We start from the raw sequence: 7,283 nt of genomic DNA on the forward strand, positions 1-7,283 counted from the left end.
CCTTAGAGCTTGCTAACTCTGTACAGGGGCCATACTCGCCCATGTATGGAGTGTGCCTCACGTGCATGCCTCCCCTCTCCAGCGGCCTCGCTACACAACACCTTCTTTCTCTCACCACTGATCTGTCCACCTCTCTATTGCAAGAGTTAACCAGTATTGTCAGTCATTCACCCCTTTCTCTGGTAAACTCTGGAACTCCCTGCCAGCTTCTGTACTTCCACCTTCCTGTGACTTTAACTCCTTCACAAGGGAAGCTTCAACACACTTACCCTTCAGTTTTTGACCACCGCCTCGGACCCTATTGGGGGACTGGTATTTTTTTTTTCTTATTATTTGTTTGTTTCCCTTGGCCGGTGTTCCTCCTACAGAAAAAAAATAAAAATAAATAAAACTCCACGTGGCTGGCCAGTCAGCAGTGTGGTGGTCTTGAAGAGGCAGTCTGTCTCAATGTAACTTGCCAGAAATTGTGCTGAAAAATTGTGCTACAGGGAGGGAGGGAGGGAGGGAGGGAGCGGAAAGGAGATGGTCATTTGTTTGTCTGCCTCTCTCTCTCTCTCTCTCTCTCTCTCTCTCTCTCTCTCTCTCTCTCTCTCTCTCTCTCTCTCTCTCTCTCTCTCTCTCTCTCTCTCTCTCTCTCTCTCTCTCTCTCTCTCTCTCTCTCTCTCTCTCTCTCTCTCTCTCTCTCTCTCTCTCTCTCTCTCTCTCTCTCTGTCTGTCTCCTCTTCCTAACCTAACTACTACTACTACTACTACTACTACTACTACTATCTACTACTGCTACAACAACAACTACTACTACTACTACTAGTGCTACTACTACTACTACCACTACCACTACTACTACTACTACTACTACTACCACTACTACTACTACTACTACAACTTTTAACCTAACCCTTTACTCTCCATCAGATTTGCATCAACCAGCAGCAGCAGCAGCAGCAGCATGTCAGTAGTAGCAGGAGTAGTGAATGGTCACTCGTATGTGGTGACTACTTGGACTATTAGGCCGCCCTTGTAGTGTGCTGGACTATTGGTCAACAAGGAGCCCTGAAAGTTACGTGGTACAACTATTTCGGCGATAGTAATGGCTGTAAGTAGTAGTAGTAGTTGTAGTAATAGTAGTAGTAATAGTAGTTATGCGTGTAATGTCAATATGGTCCATTTTGTAACTGTAATTGGAAAAATTCTCGACTTTGTGTTTCTTAAAGGCGTGACGTAATTAGAGAAAACGTATGTATTTTAAGGGACACTAGCCTGTACTTCATTATTTCTGTTTATTGCTATTATAGGAGTTTCTTGATAGTTTTACTTGTATATACTATTTAAATCTACTATTCTATTTATTATGTGTAAGTGGGAGATGTCAGAGAAAGAGCCATATTTATAATTTGCATTTGTAAGGTCAATAAGGTCTATTTTATTAAGTAAATTTATAAGATGCTCGACCTTATGTTTCTTAAATGAGTGACGTAATATAGAGAAAACGTGTCTTTTAAGGAACACTAACCTATACTTCATTAATGTGGTTATTGTTGTTATACGAGTTTTCCGGTGTATATACTATTTAAATCTACTATTTTGTGTTGTATAATACTATGTTTGAATGGTAGAACTAAGAGAAAGAGTCATATTTGTAATGTTTACATGTAAGGTCAATATGGTCTAGTCTGTAACTGTAATTTGAAGGATTTTCAACCTTTTGTTTCTTAGTAAATGACGTAACTAGAAAAAACGAATCTTCTTTAAGGGGGAAACTAAACAACAATGAATTATTCCTCTTTATTCTTAATACTGCAGATATCTGGGTAGTTTTAGGCGAATATTCTATTTAGACGTAGTGTTTTTGTAATGTGCGGCAGTACTAGATGCCACACTGAAGTGGTAGAAGTGAGAGAAGAAGCCTTATTTATGAAATGTGACAGAAAACCTAACAATGAATGGAGGGTGAACAAGGAGGAGCGACAGAGGGAAGAAAGGGGCAAACAACAGGAACAAAAGGAAACAACACGAATAGGAGAGAGAGAACAGGAGGAGGAGGAGGAGGAAGAGAAACTGAAAGATACGGAAGAGAAGGAGGAGCAGGAGGAAGAGGAGGAGGAAGAAGAGGAAAACAAAGAAAAACTTCGATAACAAAACTCTCTTTCTCTCTCTCTCTCTCTCTCTCTCTCTCTCTCTCTCTCTCTCTCTCTTCTCTCTCTCTCTCTCTCTCTCTCTCTCTCTCTCTCTCTCTCAGCCGCTGCAGTAATTTATCACACCAACATTCAAACACCTCGCTCATACCGAGATGAAAATATGAAAAATGGACAAATATAAAATAATGATCATGTCATAGTAAAATGAGAATTAAGAAAAGAATGATAAATAAATCATACAATAAATAAAACAAGTGGCAAGTGTCTTATGTTTACACATCCTGTGATCACGCCACTGCACTGCATCATACTGTAAGTCACGGATTACATTTCGCGCGGTGATCGTGTGCGATAGAGACCAGTCACCCCATACACCCCCATCTGAACCCTCTCAACCTCACCAGCCTTCCGTACCACCTCCCTCTCTATATCATCAACCTTTCTCACCTTTCCACCACTCCCACCCCCGCTCATCTTCACCTGTTCCTGCTATTTTTTCTTGCCAGCTTCCTTCTCTCCCATCATCACCCAGCGTTCCTTCCCCTCACCAGTCACCCTCACCACCCCCACCATCTTCTCCTTCACAGTCACCCCCTCCTCCATCTCACCCGCTCCCTCATCCCTCACCATCACCCTCACCACCACCCGCACCACCTTCTCCTTCACAATCACCTCCTCCTCCATCTCCCCCGCTCCCTCATCCTTCACCACCACCACCACCACCAGCACCATCACCGCCACCAGCTGCAGAAGACACATTTGACTCAGTCTTTCAACACTCGTATATTATATCAGTCTGAGGAAGAGGAGCACGTTTACACCACTCCACCATCACCATCCTCTCACGAAAACTAGTAGGTAAAATATAAACTGCAGTTTGTTTTAGACTGAATATTGGTGTGTAAGGCACAATGGAACCATTCCAGATATGCCCATACTTAGTATGTTATGATTATATTTAGTTTTGATGAATGTTGGTGGTAGAGTTCAAAGTTTGCCGCAGGCACGGAAATCCCGGATATGGCGCCGGCGCGCGTTTTGACTGGCCATGCCGAAGAGGTTAAGGGGCTTGTAGTAGTGGTGGTGGTGGTGGTTGTGGCTGTGGTTGTGGTGGTGGTTATAAGAACATAAGACTGCAAGAGGTCAAGTGATGGCCTACACAAGGCAGCTCCTCTATCCACACCATTGGAGCAATCCAACGCCTACCCATCCCATCTATCCTCCCTATCCATGCTCTCATCTAGCCCTTTTTTTAAACTATCTAATGTTTCACCACTAACCACATGTCTACTTAACCTGTTCCAGTTATTAACCACCCTATATATACATAACAACCTCTACCAGTTATATTAAACCTTCTGACACTATAACTAAAGACAGAGACAGAGACATTTAAGACAGACAGACAGACAGACAAAAAAGACAATTTTAAGAACAACCTCTACGAGTTATATTATTAATCACTACAACACTATAACAACAACGACAACATAGCGGTTGTACATATCTGATTAATTAATACCAGAACAAGAGGCAGTGGTATTGTATTTAGTGGTGTGTGTGTGTGTGTGTGTGTGTGTGTGTGTGTGTGTGTGTGTGTGTGAAGTCATGAGGAGATTTGAGACAATAATAAGAATGTCATATATATATATATATATATATATATATATATATATATATATATATATATATATATATATATATATATATATATATATATATATATATATATATATATATATATATATATATATATAAGAATAATATAATAATAGGAATAATAAGGATAATAATATTTTTTCACGGTCAACCGTTGGAAGCTCAAACCACCCCTACCCCATCCTCCCTTATCTCTCCCCAACCTCCTCCCCTCCCCTATCTCTCCCCTACCTCCTCCTCTCCCCTTTCCTCCCCTCACCCCCTCCTACCCTCCTTGCCTTCCCTTCGTTTTCACTGTCAAGGTCAAATCTGACAGTTTTACCCCCACCACCAAACCCCCCCTCCGTCCCTGTCTCACTCAATTCAAAACACACACACACACACACACTCACGTATCATTACGTAGATACCGTAGGAAAGATCGATACCATATTAGCTCTGAGCTAGGGACGTAGGGGAAAAGCTGGCTGTGTCGAGAGACCAGCAGGCGACCAGAAGGTGAATTACACACACACACACACACACACACACACACACACACACACACACACACACACACACACACGTAATTATGATTTTGAAAGTTTGATTAAATGTCCATTGACCAAATGTCCTTCGTTGAAATGTGCTTTAGCCATCGTTCCGGCCACGAATGAAACCAGGTATATAATTTATTTACAAAGACAGACCATTATGAGGAAGGCAGAATTGATGGTGCAATGCAAAAATGTGTAGGACTATACCAAAGTAAACTATTGAAATGTATTTATTTTCCAGTTGCAGAAAGGGATCTGATGATGTCCTCCAAAGCAATATAATACCACCATTGCTAGTCCTGTTTGGTTATCCCATTAACAAAAAAAAAAAAAAACTTATAAGAATAAAAAGTTTGCAAGGTCCTGTATTGCAGTAAGTGGTGGTGGACAACAGTGTGAAAGTTTGTGTTTTATCTCTTCATAATTTACTTATGCATACATTTTGTATTTAGCATTATGAAAGTTGATAGCAAGTTTTTTGCATGCAGGTCGTGGTGCTTTAAAACCAGAACATTTTTTTAATTTGTCAAATCATTACACAAATGTACACTCCTCAGAACCAAGATATAGAATTGGATGTGAAATTGATGGCTGTTCTAGATCATACAAATCTGTAAAGTATCTACTAAGACACATTCGTTCACATCACGCATTATTTTATAATTGCCATCTTAATAGAGTGAGGGGGAAATTTAAAGTTTGTGATGATTCCTTACCTGATCCAGAGATTAGGATTTGTATGCAGAGTGAAGCTGGTGTGGAAATGATAACTGACGAAGGAAACGAATGTGCTTCATCACATTTAAATATCAACTGGACCCATGAGATTGTTACAAGGCTTTTAGCACTGAGAGAGGAGAAGTTGCTTCCTTCTCTAGTTATTAAAGATTTCACTGAACATTTGCAAGACCTTTTGGCTTTGCAGCACACTCAAACTATGAATAAGGTAATAAGTAAACTTAAAGAGGATGAAATTGATCCCAAAACGTTAAATGATCTCATGAATTCCTCATCACCTGCAGGCTTTATGTGTTTAATATTGAACACCCCAAAATTGTGAACATTTCCTCCGTTTCACAACATCCCATCTCTTACGTATCAAGTATGAAAAAGGTAACGCTTTCAAAAACAACATCTCTACTTGTAAAACTCAATGAAGTAAACACAGAATTGAGCTATAAAAATGCACAAATCTGCTTTCAAATATATTCAACTCCACACATAATGCCTCTCTCTCTCTCTCTCTCTCTCTCTCTCTCTCTCTCTCTCTCTCTCTCTCTCTCTCTCTCTCTCTCTCTCTCTCAAATACATGCATAAACACAACAGCTATAATGAGAGAGAGAGAGAGAGAGAGAGAGAGAGAGAGAGAGAGAGAGAGTAGTATCCTCGCCTGACCTGGTAACACTGCAAGAAAAATACACATCTGGCAATGCAGACCTGCCAGACGCCAGCCAGCCGGGGATCCCACGTCGATACTAGTGCTCTAACCTGTCTTAAGTTAACCTAACATAACTAGACTGCATAGACTCAGCTTGCTGTTACACTTGCTGTTGTGCTGTTGTGTGTGAACGGTGACAGATTAACAACATTTCTGCATTATTGACAGGAGAAACACGCTTTTAAAAGACTCTAGTTGAAGTGACGCAGGTTTTCAAGGGTGTATTTACAGTTGTAGTGACATATTAACAACATTTCTGCATTACTGACAGGAGAAACACGCTTTTAAAAAGCTCTAGTTGAAGTGATGCAGGCTTTCAAGGGTGTTTTTACAGTTGCAGTGATAGATTAACAACATTTCTGCATTACTGACAGGAGAAACACACTTTTAAAAGGCTCTAGTTGAACTGACGCAGGTTTTCAAGGGTGTTTTTACAGTTCCAGTGACAGATTAACAATAAGTTAAGTTAAGTGATGTCAGGTGTGGTTAGGTGTGGTTAGGAGAGGTTTGGTGTGGTTAGGTGAGACTAGAAGTTATTAGGTGATGCTTGGTGTGGTTTTGTTATGATTGGTGAAATTTCGTGAGGTTAGGTGAGTTTAGTTGTGGTTAGGTGAGGTCAGGTGAGCTTAACTTTGGTAACTTCAGGATGGGTGAGGTTATGTGAGGTTACATAAGGTTTCATGAGTTAAGATGATTTTAGGTAATGTTCAGTGGGATAATGTGAGGTTAGGTCATGTTAGCTGAGGTTAAGTGAGTTAAGATGAGGTTAGCTAATGTTGAATGGGGGAATATGAGGTTAGGTAATATTAGCTAAGGTTAGGTAAGGTTAAGAATGGTTAGGAGGGGTTACATTAGGTATGTCTGGTAAGTTGTAGCTAGGTAAGGTTAGGTTAGTTTAGGTGAGGTTAGATATTGCCAGGTATGATTAAGTGAGGTTAGGTGACTTAGGTGAGGTTATGTGAGTTTAAATGACATTAAGAGAGGTTAGGTGAGGTTATGTGTGGTTAAGTGAGGTTAATTGTTAGGTGATGTTTTGTTAGGTTAGGTGAGGTTAGTTGAGATTAGGTTAGGTTAGATTATGGGTGGTTAAGTGAGGATAGGTGAGATTAGGTGTGGTTACATAAGGTTAGGTGAGGTTAGGTGTGATTAATAGAAGTAATGTAAATTAGGTGATGTTAGGTGAGGCTAGGTGAGATTAGAAAAGGTAAGGTTAGATGAGGTTAGGTGTGGTTAGTGGTTGTTAAGAGAGGTTAGGTGAGGATAGGTGAGGTTAGTTGAGGTTAGGTTTTGTTAGGTATAGTTAGATGGTGTTAGGTGTGATTAGGTGTGGTTAGGAGAGGTTATGTGATGTTAGATGAGGTGTGGTTAGATGAGGTTAGGTGAGGTTAACTTAGGTTAGGTGTGGATAGGTTAGTTTACATGATGTTAGTTATGGTTAGGTAAGGTTAGGTGAGGTTAAGTGAGTTTAGGTGAGGCTAGGAGACATTAGGAGAGGTTAGGTGAGGTTAGATAAGG

At 40.4% G+C, this 7,283-nt stretch overlaps 1 long non-coding RNA gene across 1 annotated transcript in view; it reads left to right on the forward strand.

The window, feature by feature from the left end:
* The window catches only part of LOC135095257 (uncharacterized), a 14,868-nt gene extending 13,123 nt beyond the window's left edge, over positions 1-1,745 (forward strand). The window contains exon 3 of the long non-coding RNA XR_010264174.1: positions 913-1,745. This is a non-coding gene — a long non-coding RNA (uncharacterized LOC135095257). The remainder of the gene's footprint in view (positions 1-912) is intronic.
* The last annotated feature ends 5,538 nt before the right edge of the window (positions 1,746-7,283 follow it).

This window comes from Scylla paramamosain, chromosome 48 (genome assembly GCF_035594125.1).
Source record: "Scylla paramamosain isolate STU-SP2022 chromosome 48, ASM3559412v1, whole genome shotgun sequence".
Taxonomy (NCBI): Eukaryota; Metazoa; Arthropoda; class Malacostraca; order Decapoda; family Portunidae; genus Scylla; species Scylla paramamosain.